This window comes from Apium graveolens, chromosome 7 (genome assembly GCF_009905375.1).
Source record: "Apium graveolens cultivar Ventura chromosome 7, ASM990537v1, whole genome shotgun sequence".
Classification (NCBI taxonomy): Eukaryota; Viridiplantae; Streptophyta; class Magnoliopsida; order Apiales; family Apiaceae; genus Apium; species Apium graveolens.
Window position 1 is genome coordinate 179,127,825 of NC_133653.1, and position 17,323 is coordinate 179,145,147.

Here is a 17,323-nt window from a genome sequence, read left to right on the forward strand (position 1 = left end):
ATCCAATCTGGAAAGTCAGGAAGGTTATGTGCTTGGAAGCCACGGATCCTGAATATCTAAGCAGGATTTATGATGGTCCTCATAAACCAATGAAGGTAGCTGTTTTTGTTGCAGGAGAACCAGAAAAGATGGTTGACAAAGATAGGAAGGACTATTCTCCTAAAGATCTTTCATCTATTATGAAGGATGCAAAAGTCAGACACATCTTACACTGTAATCTTGATAGTGTTATGTCCAATAAGGTTATTGGATGTAAGACAGCAAAAGAGATATGGGATGCTTTAGAAGTAAAGTGTCAAGGCACAACTGCTATCAAGAAGAACAGGAGGACAGTACTTACTCAAGAATACGAGCACTCTGACTCAAGAGATAATGAGTCCTTAACCGAGATCTATGACAGATTACAGAAGCTTCTGAATGACTTGTCTCTTGTCGACAAGGATTATGATTTGGAGGGCTTAAACTTGAAGTTCCTACTTGCTCTCCCTGAAACGTGGGACTATAAGGTCACATCAATAAGGGATAAGTATCAACTTAATGACGCACCTCTAGATGAGATCTATAGAATACTGAAAACTCATGAACTAGAGATGGGGCAAAGATGTAAGAGGAAAGGATCTAATGTAATATCCCATATTTTCAGGTATTATTATTATAATTATTTAGAATTGTTTATGTGATTTTATGTGAATCTTGGTGAATTATATGATAATTGAAATTTATGTTTGGATGTTTATATGTGATAAATTTTGAGTATTTTAATTTTATAGGTCCAGAGTAAAGTATAGATAATTATGGTATTTTTCTGGTAATTTTTGGATCATTATATGATTTTATAATGATTTACAGATTTAATAATTATTTTTCGTATAATTACAAAACTATTTTATAAAATCGGGAATCGTCCAACTTCAAATGTTTTTGCATTTTTACAACCCGAAACTCTTCCGAAAATTCCTTCCGAACCTAATATGGTAATTCCGGACATTTTCCGTGTTCTAACTTTTTCTATCCGGATTACGGTTTGACCCGTACGTATCCCGGCGTATAATTTTCGATACGACAATCACTTTGATAAATCAACAAAACCCGTATTCTCGAGAGACGGGATATTTTACATTATTTTCTCAAAGGGTATTTTATAAGAAGTTCAGTTTTGATAATTATCCAAATCTGGTATTAAATTGAATCGTTTTATAGTTACTTAGCGGCTAAGTAATCTATTTTCAGATCCGATATGATCCGATGGGATACTGGTTATGTGTTTTAAATGAATCGATCCGCAATCTGGATGTGTGTTTATTAGCATCTTTATCGAGGTACTCGATTTATCTCGTATTATGTGTTTGAATGTATTTTATGGTTCTGTTAATTTAAGTCTCGTTTCTGTTTTTCAAAATTAAACGGACCGGGACCCCACCGAGATGTCAAACCCCACAAAAAACATGTTTTTATTTTTATAAAATCATTCGTATTTTAAATACCCAGTATTTCTGCATCTTTGCATTATTCACAAATTTCGGGAAATTTCGATACAAATTTTATATTTTCTCACTTTTAAAATTATTCCCCCGTAATTAGTATTTTTGGGGCCTAATTATTTTAATTAGGGGATAAAAAACCCTTAATTTATTTTAAGTTATTTATTTTTCAAAACGTATAAATAGCCTCATTAATTAGTTTATTTCATTTTATTTTTATTAAAAACAAAATCCAAGAACATTTTTGGGGGTATGATTTTGTTCTTCACAAAGATTTGATGATTGTGAGCAATCCAGGAAACCAAATCAAACGCCCTACATACCAAATTGATCCTTGTTTCAAACTCTTTCTAACCTTACCAATTTCAGCATCTGAGGTTAGATATTGAAGAAAATCGATTTTTAGTCTTTGTGGCTTGAATTCGTTTTTGATTTTCGGGCAATTGTTTGTTGTTTTTGATTATTTATTAATGTTCCTGAGGTTGTAAGGAATGATTTAGTGTTTTATTTTATTGATTTTGGTTAAGAAATGATTAAATTCAAAGTTATTCGTTTAGCAGATTTTTTGAATCGAATTTGTGGATTATTGTTATGTTCTTGATGTGTATAATTCACATAAACAGATTATTGGTAGTATAAGATTTAATTTGGTACTAATAACATCGATTTTGGTGTTGAAACGGGCAGAAACGGGGAATAGCCGGAATGGGTTGAGCTCGCCGAAAAAAATGGCGAGTTGGCCGGGGAAGAGGTTCGGGAGGTTCTGGGGAGCAGTGATGGTAGAGATTAGTTTCAGGGAGGACAGTAGAGTGATTACACACCAAAAACGAGTGAGAGCGGCTCTGTTTTGAGCCCAGGATAGCTGCCGGAAGTTTGGCGACGGCGGCCAGACGTTTTTCCGGTTGTCTTCCTCGATTTTCCGGTGGAGTTCTTGTTTACCCGGTTAATTCCCCAGACCTGACCCGTTTTCTAAAATAAAAACCCGACTTTGATTCCCTAAAACTCTAACCCCCAATTACTATTATGTTTCCAGAAATTTTGATTTAAAAATAATTCAAAACACTTTTTCTTATTTTCAAAAGTCATTTATTTTAATTTTAAAAATCATTTGCTTATTATTTTAAATTCTAAAAAAATTATTTATTTAATTATTTTAAATTCCATAAATTATTTTCTTTTATTATTTTCAAAAATCTGAAAATTTTATTCATTTAAATTGATTAATTATTTTGATAATTAATCAGTTTATTTAGATAATTTGTATTAATTTTATTTTAATACCAAAAATTATGGAAAATTCATTTTTAATTCTGATTTTTCCTAAATATTGATTTAAAAATTATTTTGAGCTTTTAAAATTATATAAAGGTATTAAATATTTAATTAATATTATTATTAATTGATTTGTTCTTATTTTATTCGTAGAAAATAGACCGTTTATCCGTTTAATACGAAACGAACGCGTCTAGACTCAGAAAAATATTTTGCTTTCATTAAAAATACTTTTGAGACCCAGTTTCTTTTGTATAGCAATTTCATGTGACTTGTGAGTCATTCTGAGTCGGTATCTGATCGATAAATACTGTTATTGACCCGATTTCAATTCTAAAAATACCGAGTCGAATGTTTTGACGAGACGAGTCCCGTGTTATATGAATTATGTGATATATGGATTATGTGTTTATATGTTATGTGAATACGTGCATACATGGGTCAAAAGTCTTGTATTTGACTGTCTTCTTTATGTGTGGGCTATCGTATGGGTAGACGATAGGATTTTGACGCGCAGTTCGTTGAGCAATTATCGTTTAGACGATTAAAATTGTATCTTTTATTTATAGATGCGGATCACTCGAGTTGATCAGGACAAGACATTGGAAAGAATAAGATGGAATGGTATTGGATAACTGGCTTCTCGCAATCGCAGGAGCAGCATATCAGTAAAGTGTTGAAAAGAAATACGGTGATGCCTTGAGATGCTAGACTAAGATAATTGTGTTATTGCGAGTGTGACTAACTGCTAAAAAAACTCAAAAGGCAAGTATCCCTATCATCACTTATTGTTCAAGTGATATATATTTTAAATCCTATTATGCAAGTATTTCTTTCCCTATTCTCAACTCTGAATAGATAAATGTTTTACATGTCGCTGAAATAAATTATCCCATTTATGCAAGTACTTATTTGTTATTCTATGTTCAGAATAGCTAAGTAATTTTACCCATCAAATTATTGGATTTATAAATATTTTGGATTTTGGAGAAAGATGATGTTGTTTTGGGTTTTCTGCCCAAGTAAATGGGCGAATAAAATTTATAAGGGTGTCAAGTATTATGACCCATCTCAATAAAACGTTTTAAGATTGGATGATCCCAAATTGCGTAAGAGGCCGTGGCGGCAGTCCAGCGGAGATTTAGGTATTATACAGGATATAATACCTTTAGGCTGATATGTGCCTTGGGTGCCCCATTTGTTTAGTTGGATATGCTTCGACATACCGGTGTTGCTCCGCGGCTGATCACCGGTGGCAACACACCGTCGTTCGAGAATTCCAATCTAAATTATTATATTGCTTTTGATAATCTTATAAGGAATGATTTATTTAGTATTTTGTTTTCGGATAATAGATGAAATGCAGTTTTGATTCAGTTTCTAATTTTGTGGATACTTAGTTTGTTGTTAAATATCAAAAATGGTATTAGTACATATGATTGGCGCTGACTTCAGTATGGGATGTTGTGAGCATCAAAGTTCGTAGTGATATATAATTTGATATGATAATAAAATGAGTATTAATATCAAGAGTTCGGTTTTGAATAAAGTTTGTGATTCCACAATGATTGTTTCATGTTATTGTTGTTTGCGATAGTTCCGTAAACACTATTTTATGAGTTTTATTCTCGTCTAGATTCAAAGTATTGCTGAAGCATTTCGCTCGAAAATATCAAAAAGAGTTTTAAATACAGTGAGAGACAATTATCCGATTCTTTAATAAATTTTCTGTTTCAGCAATTATGATTTTAAAATGTTCTGTGCTATTGCAGATGTCAGTTTTATATCAAAATGACTGTATATATGCTACAATGAACTTGCTGAGCATTTCTTTCACTCATACTTGCCAGTTTTTAAATTTAACCTCCAGTGAGGATTAGCTTACGCTGTTTAGCTGCGTAATTCGAGGAAGCAAAGAAGAAGCTCTGGGAAGGTGGTTGGTCCTGGGTTTGCGGGCTAGTGTAAGTTCTGTTATGAAAAATTGTTTATATTATATTATATTATAGTTGTGTATTTTATTTGGGCCTAGTATACTTCTTTTCAAAGTTATAATAGCGGGTTAAGTTTTAAGGTTTTGATTTATTTAAAAGAGTTTTAAAAGAAAAAGAAAAATTTATGTATGGAGTTTGGATATCTTGTTTCTAGAACTGTAACCTTAAAAGATCTTGGATTAGTTTGGGGTCATAGATGCTAAATACCTTCCGCTGGCATTTGCATTTTGATTTAACAGGTTGATTTGGATTGAGGTTTCATAGTGACGACCAAATCCTCTGACCCCGGATTTGGGGGCTACAGGTTGGTATTAGAGCAGAGGTTATTGTAAACTAGAAACGAGAGTGTATAGGAGTGTGTATAGCTATGTGAGGACGTTTAAGCTCATATCGAGTTTCTGTTGAACTATCGGATATAATATCAACGAGTAAGTTAAGATAGGCGTATTCGTTTGAGATGGTTGTGCTGAGCTGGATGGAACTTCGGGAAGCTGCAAACTTCTATTGTGAAATCTTCCGAGGCTACTACAACTCGACGACGATAAAGATTATCGATATCCTCAGAACATAAAGAAGTGTCTTGAATTTGATGGCGAGTCAACAGAAGAATTCAAACAGAAGATAAGTATTAAGACTTTGTGTGGCGCCCTAAAATCTGGGGTCAGGGATCTCGGAGGCCATGCCATCTCAATCACTATAACCCACATACCTCGCATCATAATATATAAATACTCACACTTTAAGACCCCACACTTATACACACACACACTTACAGGTTATTGTCTTGGAAATGAACCATTCATTACTAGAGTAGATCAACCACAAAGTGATAATTATTACAACCCAATAGTAATTAAGTCTTACCGGGGAATATCCTTTAAGTAAGGCTAGTCCATCAGCCAAATATACGTTTCTTATTTATTACCTTACATAAGTCATACTTATAAATAAGCTAAACTAAAAACAACTGAAAACCAATCCAGCTTATTCGGACTACCTGTGGTACAACACCAAACAACCTACGGAACAGCTGGCCATTTTCTACCCGTTTCCTGGCCGTGGTTCTCATGGTAGGCATCTTGATTCACTCTTGTGTTTTGTCAATTTAAGAAAACAAGTGTGAGCTATAATGCCCAGCATAAAAATGTACAGTATGAAAATGATTGTATGATAACTCACGTAAAACATCATATATGATAATTATGTTTCATTCGAAAATGGTTTTCCTTGGTGATACATACCTTCTTATGAAAATAATTCTTTAGTGGATTTTATTATCCTGCGAATACCTTAATAGTAAACCCAGCACCTAGGCTTGGGTTACGGTATTGCATCACAATTTCAATTGGAAGAATAGGACATTCACCGGAGCCACCGTATACGATGATCAGTCGTACTACAGAAATAGTAACCTTTTCTACATGTAGATGGACGATTCCCTTTTATTATTGGTTATCACCCTGGCTGTATTTGGGCCTTTTCTATTTTCGTCCCTCTCAGGTACACACTTCTTGTCTATCCCTCTCAAGACACGGTTTTGTGTCCATCCCTCTCAGGTACGCATACTCCACATGTTCATCAGTATATAAGATACCTTCTCATATGATAGTAAATTGGTAGTCTCCCCAGTCCATGAAGTACAGGAGTCTACCCCTCCTTGTCCTTGTAAGAATCTCATCATCAGTCTAGAACTTATATTGTTCCCCAAACATATTGCTTGTTGATAGGTACACTTTGATTTGTACGTATTTATATGTACTTCCGAGAATTTTCGGAGGAAGTACTAGGGATGTGAGTTGACCGTTGTCAACATATCTGTTATATAAGGGGGAGTTTCTTTTTAAACTATAATCCAAATATTTAAAATAAGTCGAGATAACGTTCTCCGACGATCTGAAATTATTCGAATAATATTCCAAAAATCGGAAAGTATTTTGAATCAGGATCTATGATTTTTTAATCATAATTAAACCATTAATTAACTAATTCTTAATAATCAAATAGTAATCGTTGAATAATTAAACCTCGAATAATTATACTTTTAAAAGAATATTTGAAATAATATTCCTCAACTAATTTATGTTTAAGTAATTTAATAATCTTTAATATTTAATCGAGTCTGAAATAAATATTCACTGGAGAATACTTCTCCCATAATAAATGAATAGTAAATAGATATTAATTATTCGAATGATAAAGTATAGTTGAGGGAATATGATCTTTAGAAATCGTTTTAATAAAAGTTCGAGGTGTTTAGTATTTTGTAAGTGGACGTTGAGTCCTTTTAAACTGTACTACTATGGACTTTTAATCATCCTATAATATCACCGGGATGATCACCGGATTTTTATCTTAAAATCCCGACCGACTCATGGTCATATACTTATACGTCACGCTTAAAGCGAAACTAAACATTCTACGATACTTACTTATCGTACATCATCGCTATATTATGCGAAAAGTTCAACTACTACGTATCATGGCAAGCATGGTATTTATGCAATGATAATAAAACAATCCTTTCAAAACACAACAGTAAATGGAGTTGGGTTCGTAAACTTGCCTGTGTATCTCGAGGTGGAGGATGCTCTAGGTTCCGCTCGGAAATCTATAATCATAAACACAATTCGTTTCGTTAGGTCCCGTTCTAATTTACGGCTACCCGCACTCATGCGCTAATTATTATGCACCCTCTCAACTTATATTACCCTTATTATTCCTTTAAGTCCTTATTCACATCATGGTCGCTTCCTTTTTCAAAGTATCTTAAGTTCATTTTCATTTTCGTCGCCGGCTCCGCTTATGGATTCTACGGTTTCTAATCGCGCGGTCTCGGCTCCGATATTTTTATAAAATTGAAATATTATTAATTTCACTTGAAATTTTTATGGAAGTTAGGAAACACAATATACTACTCTCTATAAATATTTCATGATTTATGAACATTCTTAAGTCGATCTTTATATTTTCAAAGTTCGTAATTCGTAGCAGTTTTTGTCGCGTAAATCACTTTTAGTAAAACGACCATAACTTTTGATCCGTAAATTGGAATCAAGCGATTCAAGTGCCTAAATGATCCTTATAAAATTTTCTATCATAATCAAGGGTTAAAGTTTAATAAACTATAGTTTACATCTTCTGGAATTTCTGTAGAAACTTAAAGTTATGTTTTGTTCATTTTAACGAGATTATGGTTACGATGGGAGTTTCATTTATGCCTTAAATCTTTATACTGCCACCAATAATCAACATATCATCATCACCACACTAACTCCTCTCAACAAAATCATGTTCTTGAGGCAACAACAATTAACCTTAAATCTATTTAGCTAAACATCAAGATTACAACAATACTACCACCAAAACTAGGTTTACAACTATATACTTAAAGGATCTTGAACTTAAATCTTAAATAAGATAGGGTCAAAGATTTATACCTTTCTTGAGAGCTTGAGATTGGTTCGTGATGATGGTGAAGTCTTGGGAGTTCTTAGTATATTTTTGGAACCTAAAACAACCATTAAATCAAGAAACCAAAGAAGGTTACTATTCACACTATTCATTATCAACTTTTTTGATTTTATTTCACCCATCAAACCTTGATAAAAAGAGCTCAAAGTTTAATCTTACCTTAGTTTGGTTGGTAGGAAGCTTGAGAATTAATGGGAGGATTTATCCATGGCTAGAGCGTGAAGTTTTAATTTTGATTTCTTGGTTGAAGATGAAAAAGCCAAATGGAATGGTTGGAAGAGAAAGAGAGAGTTTTTGGTGATGCTTCCTTGGTTGCTTCTTGGAAATGAGGCTTTTGATATCTTTTTATTTGATTGTTATTCCTTAGTATCTATCCTAGGATTTGATCTTTGTTGCAAATCTTGGAGACAAATCTAGCTAGCAATGGTAGATTACAAGCTAAGCCACTTGTTTAGCTCTTTAGGTTTCTATTTGATAGCCTTGGTTGTTCATCCTACACCTTAGCTCACTATTTGATAAAGTAACCATGGTTACTTTTCTACCATGGTTATTTAGTGTGTTACGTTTATTTAATCATTTACGCGTTCGCTCGATCGCTTAAACGTTTTAGTAATACTTACTCGTAAATGGTTCGCGACGTAATTCCTCTCGTATTTATTCCTTATGTTTTGAATTATCATACTTGGAGATAAATCCGTAGGGTTTTAAATTCGTAATTATATTTTGATTCCCGTAATCCTCGATGATTCGTAAATATGGTCGTTTTTCAAAGTTCGTTTTCTTCGAAAACTAATAGCCTTTACATACACTCATTTGGTACGTATAATCATAATATCAACTCTGAAACTCATTTTCTTGTGCACTACATAGTGTGGGCGAAATAGTTTTCCCCGTCCGTCAGGGTTACTATTCATTGAACGTCTTACACGGTCTCAAAAATTTGAGTTATTACAGTTTTCCCCTCTAACAAGGATTCCTTCCCGGAATCAATTAGAAAATAAGTGGGGATATCTATTCCTCATTGCATCTTCAAGTTCCCAAGTTGACTATTCAAAATTTTGATTCCTCCACAAGATTCTAACCAGCTTCACAATCTTGTTCTTCAGAACTTGTTCTTTTTGGTCCATTATCCTTACTGGCGGCTCGATTTAGGTCTGGTCTGGTTGTAAATCTACCTGCTTGTATTCTATTACGTATCGTGCATCTGCATGGTACTTCCTTAACATGGACACATGGAACACGTTATGCACTTGTTGCAGATTAGGAGGCAAGGCGAGCTCGTTAGCTAGAGGTCCTATTCTCCTTAAAATTTCAAAGGGCCCTATGAATCTGGGATTCAACTTCCCTTTCTTCCCAAATCTCATCACTCCTTTCCACAGAAATACCTTCAATAGCATTGAATCTCCTACTTCATATTCCCTATCCTTCCTGGTCTGGTCGGCGTACTTCTTTTGTCTGTCCTGAGCTGCTACCGGTCTTTTCTAGATGAGTCCCACCATTTCCCTATCTGTTGGACTAACTCTGCTCCTATTATCTTGTGTTCTCCAACTTCATCCCAACATAGGGGAGAGTGACATCTCCTTCCATAAAGAGCTATATACGGAGGCATTCCTATGCTAGCGTGATAGCTATTGTTATAAGCAAATTTGATTAGGGATAAGTGGTCATTCCAATTTCCTTTAAAGTCGATGGCACACACTCGTAGCATATCTTCTAGGGTCTGAATAGTCCTTTCGCTCTGTCCATCAGTCTGGGGGTGGTAAGCGGTACTCATGTTTAGTCTGGTGCCTACACATTCGTGGAAGCTTCTCCAAAATCTGGAATTTAACCTCGGGTCTCGATCTGACACTATGGCAACAGGAAAGCCGTGTCTCACTACTATTTCCTTCAAGTAAATATCCACCAGCTTGTCTACGGTGTACCTTTTGTTGATTGGTAGGAAGTGTACGGACTTGATCAATCTATCTATGATAACCCATTTGGCATCGCGATTGGTCTTTGTCCTTGGTAGGCCTGTCATAAAATCCATGGCTATATGTTCCCATTTCCATTCCGGAATTTCCGGGGGCCGTAATAGTCCACTAGGATGCTGATGTTCAGCCTTCACTCTCTGGCATGTCAAGCACTTGTTGACCCACTCTTCTACTTCTCTCTTCATGTTAGGCCACCAATAATATTCCTCAAGGTCACGGTACATCTTCGTACTTCCTGGGTGGATTGAATATCTGGAGTTGTGCCCTTCATGCAATATCTCGTCCTTTAACTCTTGCACATTTGGAATCCAAATTTGGGACGCATACCTCATGATCCCTTTCTCGTCCTTCTCGCATCTCACTTCCTCACCGGTCAATGTTCCTCTTTCTACACTCAACTTTTTTTCTTGACATACTCGTATCTTTTCAGTCAGTTCCAGCACTAGCTTAATCTCAAATAATCCTTCTGTTCCTTTACCGGTCGTCCTCACGTCAATTTCCATCTTCTCAAATTCTTTAATTAATTCTTCAGATGTCATTATCATTTTGAGTATTTCCTTCCTACTAAGGGCGTCAGCCACCACATTGACTTTACCCGGGTGATACAAAATTTCATAGTTGTAGTCCTTAATCAATTCTAACCATCTCCTATGTCTCATGTTCAGTTCCTTCTGAGTAAAAATATATGTGAGGCTCTTATGGTCTGTGTAAATCTTGCACTTCTCACCGTATAGGTAGTGTCTTCAAATCTTCAGGGTAAACACTATGGCTGCTAATTCTAGATCATGCGTCGGGTATCTGCTCTCATACTCCTTCAATTATCGAGAGGCATACACTATAACTTTTCCGTACTGCATAAGCACATATCCTAATCCTTTATGCGATGCGTCGCTGTATATCACAAACTCTCCCTTTCCATCGGGAAGAGCGAGCACTGGTGTTGACACCAGCCTCCTTTTCAGTTCCTGAAAGCTTTCCTCACATTTCTCGGTCCATACAAACTTTTCAGTCTTCCGGGTAAGTCTAGTCAGTGGACCGGCTATCTTAGCAAAGTCTTGCACGAATCTTTGGTAATATCCTGCTAAACCCACAAAGCTCCTAACCTCTGTTGGGGTAGTTGGTGTTTCCCAGTTGGATACCGGCTCTATCTTGGCGGGGTCAACTGAAACTCCTTTGCTACTCACCACATGTCCTAAGAACTGAACTTCCCTTAACCAAAACTCGCATTTTGAGAACTTGGCATATAATTTCTCATTCCTCAAGATTTCTAAGACTATCCTCAAATGTTCTGCATGTTCTTGCTCTGTCTTTGAGTAGATTAGAATATCATTTATAAAAACTATCACACATATATCTAGGTACTTTTTGAATACTTTGTTCATCAAATCCATAAAGGCTGCGGGTGCATTGGTTAGCCCAAACGACATGACTAAGAACTCATAGTGTCCATACCTAGTGCGAAAAGCAGTCTTCGGTATATCCTCAGGTTTGATTTTCAACTGGTGATACCCTATCCTCAAATCTATTTTGGAAAAATGCACAGCTCCCGAATTGATCGAATAGGTCATCAATCCTAGGGAGAGGGTACATATTCTTAATAGTCATCTTATTCAATTCTCGATAGTCTATGCATAATCTCATACTGCCGTCCTATTTCTTTACGAACAGTACTGGCGCTCCCCATGGCGACACACTAGGTCTTATCATCCCATTTTCTAATAACTCTTGCAGTTGAGAAGCTAGTTCCTTCATCTCAACTAGGGCTAGCCTATAGGGGCCCTTGGATACTGGTACCGTTCTCGGTGCTAGTTCTATAACGAATTCTATTTCTCTATCGGGTGGCAATGTTAGGGCGAAAACACGCGCTAATATTCACGCAAGTATACGTGTTTGCAAGTAGTATAAGATATAAATCAGATTCGTTCCCACAGAGACTAGTTTAGATTAAGTTCAATTTATGCACCTATGCAACAATGTATGGTTATCGCTCAATGCTAAGACAAATAACAAATTGGGTTTTTATTAAACTAAGATATTATACTAAATAACATTAACTAAGAGAATTGAGGTTTAATTACTATATATGACAAACATGGGATTCTAACTTCATTACTACTTCATTCAATAACCTTTTTGTTCTTAACCTTAGCATGTGATGGTGATGACACTAATCAGATAACACGAAACTGATAAACGCCAACTTTCGTTATACGAGTACCATTCTACCAGACATCCACAAAAGAGATAGAAGCTGAATAGACACCAATTATATTGAGACCCTATATGTCTATAGAATTTGACAACATAACGGTTTAAGCACAAGTTATCCATAATGATTACATAGGGCAAGTAAAACGGTTAGAGTTACCCACTAATCATGCATGCAATACATGAACCTATGCTAGTATGGCAAGTTCTAAACCTCTATATTCACTGTCGCTTCAATAGAGATTAACACGCTATCTTATATGTTAGTTACGCACATGAGACGAATAAGCACAACCAATACTAAGATATCATACAATTACCACATACCAAGATATCAAAACAATTAACTATTGAAATCCATAAGTAAATCCGCTAGAATCCCATGATAACGATTAGCCGATAATTGAAATCATCGTCACCATGGGTTCCAATGAAAGCATGGTATAAACAAGGTCTTAATAAACTGAATAATAATTAAAGTACAAATAAACGAGATCTAGGTTCAACAAGAACGAAAACGAGCATCCAAAGTTACAACTAATTCAAGGTAATCACAAGTTGAAAATAAGATCTTCTTTTTCAGAGTTGTTTTGTGCTTCTAGGTCTTCTCCTTGATCTCCCAATCTTCCCCGATGATGAAAACCCTTTTTTTAAGTATATATAAGCCCATATTGGACCAGGACCCTTAAAATCGTCAAATTCCACTCAAAAAAGGCTTTTTCAGCGAAATCAGCGAAGTCAGCCGCGCATCAGCACGCGGCCGCCTCCACCAGCAGGCAGGCGCCTGCAGCCTGTCTGGAAAAATTCTGATGAATCTTGTTTTGGCCATAACTTGAATTCTACTCGTCAGAATTAGGCGATTCAACTGCCCACGCGAAGCTAACGAGATTCTCTACAACTTGACAATGTCCTAGGCTTCCAAATATGATCACTTTTCATCATATTACCTTTAAAAGCTCCTTTCTTCATTTAACTAATACCTGAAATGCAATAACACAAAAATACATTAAAATATCAACAACTTGAGTCCAAAACACCAATTTATGCTTGTAATAAAGCGTTCCAAGTGGATATAAAATCCACTTATCACACTCTCAAACTTGAATCAATACTTGTCCTCAAGCATAAACAGACTCAAAACTACAAAACAAACCTAATGCATGAATGCAACTAAATGATAATGCAATCGATCCCCTCAGAATAACCATTACCAAATGAATAAGCCAATGCCTCTAAGAATGCAAAAAGAGTTAGAATAAATCCCACAAACCAACTCACAAACCAGAAATGTGCGTGTGTGGAATGCTTAACAGATATCTCTCGATACTAGATCAATAACCAAAACTTATCTATCATTGAAACAATCAAAAGTTTATAAACAGAATAGATAATAAACGCATTATGACTCACAACACCTCCTGTCTACTAGAGTTATACAAAGATTCACACTATTATTGAACACATAACAAAGATGCTTATTTGACCGTACAATGAATGAGGTCCCAAAAGACTTATGCAATAATACCCATGTAGCGAGCATTAGGTTAGCGGATCCCAAACTATAAAAGCCTTAGGTCACTAGGCACAAAGTCCCCTAGAACGTAATAACTCGAGTATTATAGAGCTCACACTTGATCAATTATGCATAAACACATACTTTTTTTCTTTTTTTTTCTCTTTTCTTTTTTTTCAATAATTTCTGAATGAGTGTGTTTCGCTCCATCTCATTCAACCCTAGACTACTCATAAAAATATGAGCCGGCTACTAGCCATTTGATGCCTAGCCTTACAACAACTAGCAATGAAATCCAAGTTTTTCTCTAGATAAAAAATCAGTGTTCTTTTTGTCATTACGAGAATATCACAAATTCTAAATATAACCAAGTGATTAAATCTCAACAACAAACAAGTATGATCATGATCTAGATCAAAAGCAACCCTATAAGACTTTGTGAAAACATTTGTTTCTGGCATGCAAATCAATTCATTAGGACTTAAACATCCCTCTATTCGTCATCACCACACTCAAATCAACATCAACTTATCAAATATCATAGTTCATCTTAAGGGATCATGCTAAATATGCATGCAAATGTAACTATATGAAATCACATAAAAATAAACAAATATGTCCTAAATGAACAATCATGCAAAAATATGAATGAACTACAACTAAACATGCAATATAAATCTATATGAATCTATATGGACACACACTACTAATCCTTACATTATCACCTCCAAACTTAAAATTTTCAATGTCCTCATTGAAGGTAATAATAAGGATTTTAGGCATACCTAGTTAGCGGGAGAGTCACCCTCGTCGGGTGGAGGGTCGGTGGCCAATCAACCTCGCCACCAGTGTCTCGGAAAACAGTACCGAAAGCGTGTGTCAAATCTTCAGCAAAACGATGGTGAATATCGTGCATGGCCTCCATACGCTTAGTCACTCGCCCGTACTGCTCATCACCAAGACCAAACCTATCAACTGTCTGTGGTGCATTAGAAGAACCCTCTGTAGGCACTGGGAGATCCGTCCAACCACTTTCTATATCATCAAAAATATATTCCAACCCTTTATCATGGGGTGCACCTAAGAATGAATAACTCAAGTGATCTAGCTTTCAGTTGAGCTTAAGTATGGGAGCTTCTTGAATAAATGGTTCAAAACGCTCCTGAGAAATTTCAGCTCTGCTAAGCCAAGAGAATTGAATGGCATATCCAACTTCCTCATCCACAAAGGTGCATTCAAAACCTGCAGTTGCTCTGCTCCTTCCTTGTCATCAATAACTGATTTCCCCATTAAGGATCTCTCTAAGGTCTCTGACTTTGGCAATTGCTTAAGCTCTGAATTTACTACAGAGTCAATCCACTCCACTTTAAAGCACTCCTCTTTAGTTGTGGGTAACTTTATATCCTTGAACACATTAAAAGTGACCTTTTGATCGTAAGCCTTCATCGAAAGCTCTCCTTTTTGTACATCGATCATAGTTTGTCATGTAGCCAAGAATGGTCTTCCCAAGATAATGGGAATCTTCTTATCTTCCTCGAAATCAAGAATTACAAAGTCAGCAGGGAAGATGAATTTATCCACCTTGACCAAGACATCCTCCACTATACCTCGTGGATAAGCAATGGAATGATCAGCTAGTTGCAATGACATGTATATTGGTTTCAAATCATGCAGACCAAGCTTCTTGAAGATAGATAAGGGCATTAGATTGATGCTAGCTCCTAAATCACATAAACACTTGTCGAACGACAAGTTTCGGATGGTGCAAGGAATAGTGAAGCTTCCAGGATCTTTAAGCTTCGAAGGCAACTTCTGTTGCAGCACAGCACTGCATTCCTCCTTTAGAGCAACGGTCTCTAAGTCATCGAGCTTCACTTTCCGAGAGAGAATACCTTTGATAAACCTCGCATAGATAGGCATCTGTTCAAGAGCTTCAGCGAAAGGTATGTTGATATGAAGTTTCTTGAACACCTCCAGAAACTTAGCAAATTGCTTATCCAACTTCTGCTTCTACAGCCTTTAAGGAAAAGAAGGTGGATGATAGACTTGTTTCTCCCCTATATTACCCTCAGGAGGAGTGTGTTCCATAGTTTTCTTTCTTGATTCCACTTCTGCTTCCTTCTGCACATCTTCTTCAGCCAAAACTGCATTTTCTAAAACTTGAGATTTTTCAGGCTCTTCGTCTTGCTGAATTTGGGGGCTTGCGACCTTTTCAGACCTTAAGGTGATGGCATTCACCTGTTCTTCAACTTCCCTCTTTCCTGAATTTGTTTCTGTATCACTAGGAAGCATTTCTGGTAGTCGATTCATGAGGCGCTAGTAATATGTCCTATCTGGTTCTCCAGATTCTTGATAGAAATAGCCTGGCTTTGGCATATAAGAGCCTGGTTTTTGCACATAAGCCTCAACTCCTCCAATTCAGATTTTTCATTTGAAGATAGACCTGCATCATGAGTTTATTGTTGAAGTTGGAGTTATTGTCTTGGTGCAAATTGTTGCTGAAAACCAGGAGGGTTGAATTGTTTTGCTCCAAACTGCTGGAATGGCTATTGAATCGTATTCTGATTATTTCTCCATCTAAAGTTAGGATGATTCCAGTTGTCAAGATGATAAGTGTCTGGAATTGGTTGTTGCGATCTCTGAAAGTTGCTCACAAACTGAGCTGTTTCACTAGATATAGCGCATTGCTCCGTCGCATGTGAACCTGCACATAGCTCACAAACACTGATTATCTGATTAACACCCAAGCTAGCCAGAGAATCGATCTTCATAGACAATTCCTTTAGTTGAGCAGTGATAGCCATAGCTGTATCCACTTCAAGAACTCCTGCTACCTTACCCTGTGGACATCTATGGGTTGGATACTGATATTCATTAGCAGCCATCAATTCAATTAGCTCATAAGCTTCCTCGTAGCTCTTAGCCCATAAGGCTCCACCTGATGCTGCATCGAGCATGGGTCTGGACTGTGCTCCCAACCCATTGTAAAAACAAGTGATGATCATCCAATTAGGTATTCCATGATGAGGACACTTCCTAAGCATCTCCTTGTAGCACTCCTAAGCTTCACATATCGGTTCTCCCGTTTGCTGCACAAATTGAGTAATAGCATTCCTGAGTGCATCTGTCTTCGCCATAGGAAAGAATTTAGTAAGAAACTTCTAAGCAAGATCATCCCAAGTAGTAATCGAACCAGCTGGTAGAGAGTGTAACCAACTCTTATCCTTGTCCGTCAGAGAGAATGGGAACAGTCTCAGCTTCACAGCATCTTCAGAAACACCGTTGAACTTGAAGGTGTTGCAGATCTCAATGAAATCCCTAATGTGCATATTGGGATCTTTCGTTGGAGAACCCCAAACTGGATTGAATTATGCACCCATTGAATTATGACAGGCTTGATCTCAAAGGTATTAG

At 36.3% G+C, this 17,323-nt stretch overlaps 1 non-coding gene across 1 annotated transcript; it reads left to right on the top strand.

Moving 5' to 3' along the window:
• The first annotated feature begins 16,924 nt into the window (after nt 1–16,924).
• On the top strand, nt 16,925–17,031 carry LOC141675914 (small nucleolar RNA R71). Its single transcript, XR_012556540.1, has one exon. It is a non-coding gene; the product is annotated as a small nucleolar RNA R71 (small nucleolar RNA).
• Nucleotides 17,032–17,323: the final 292 nt, after the last annotated feature.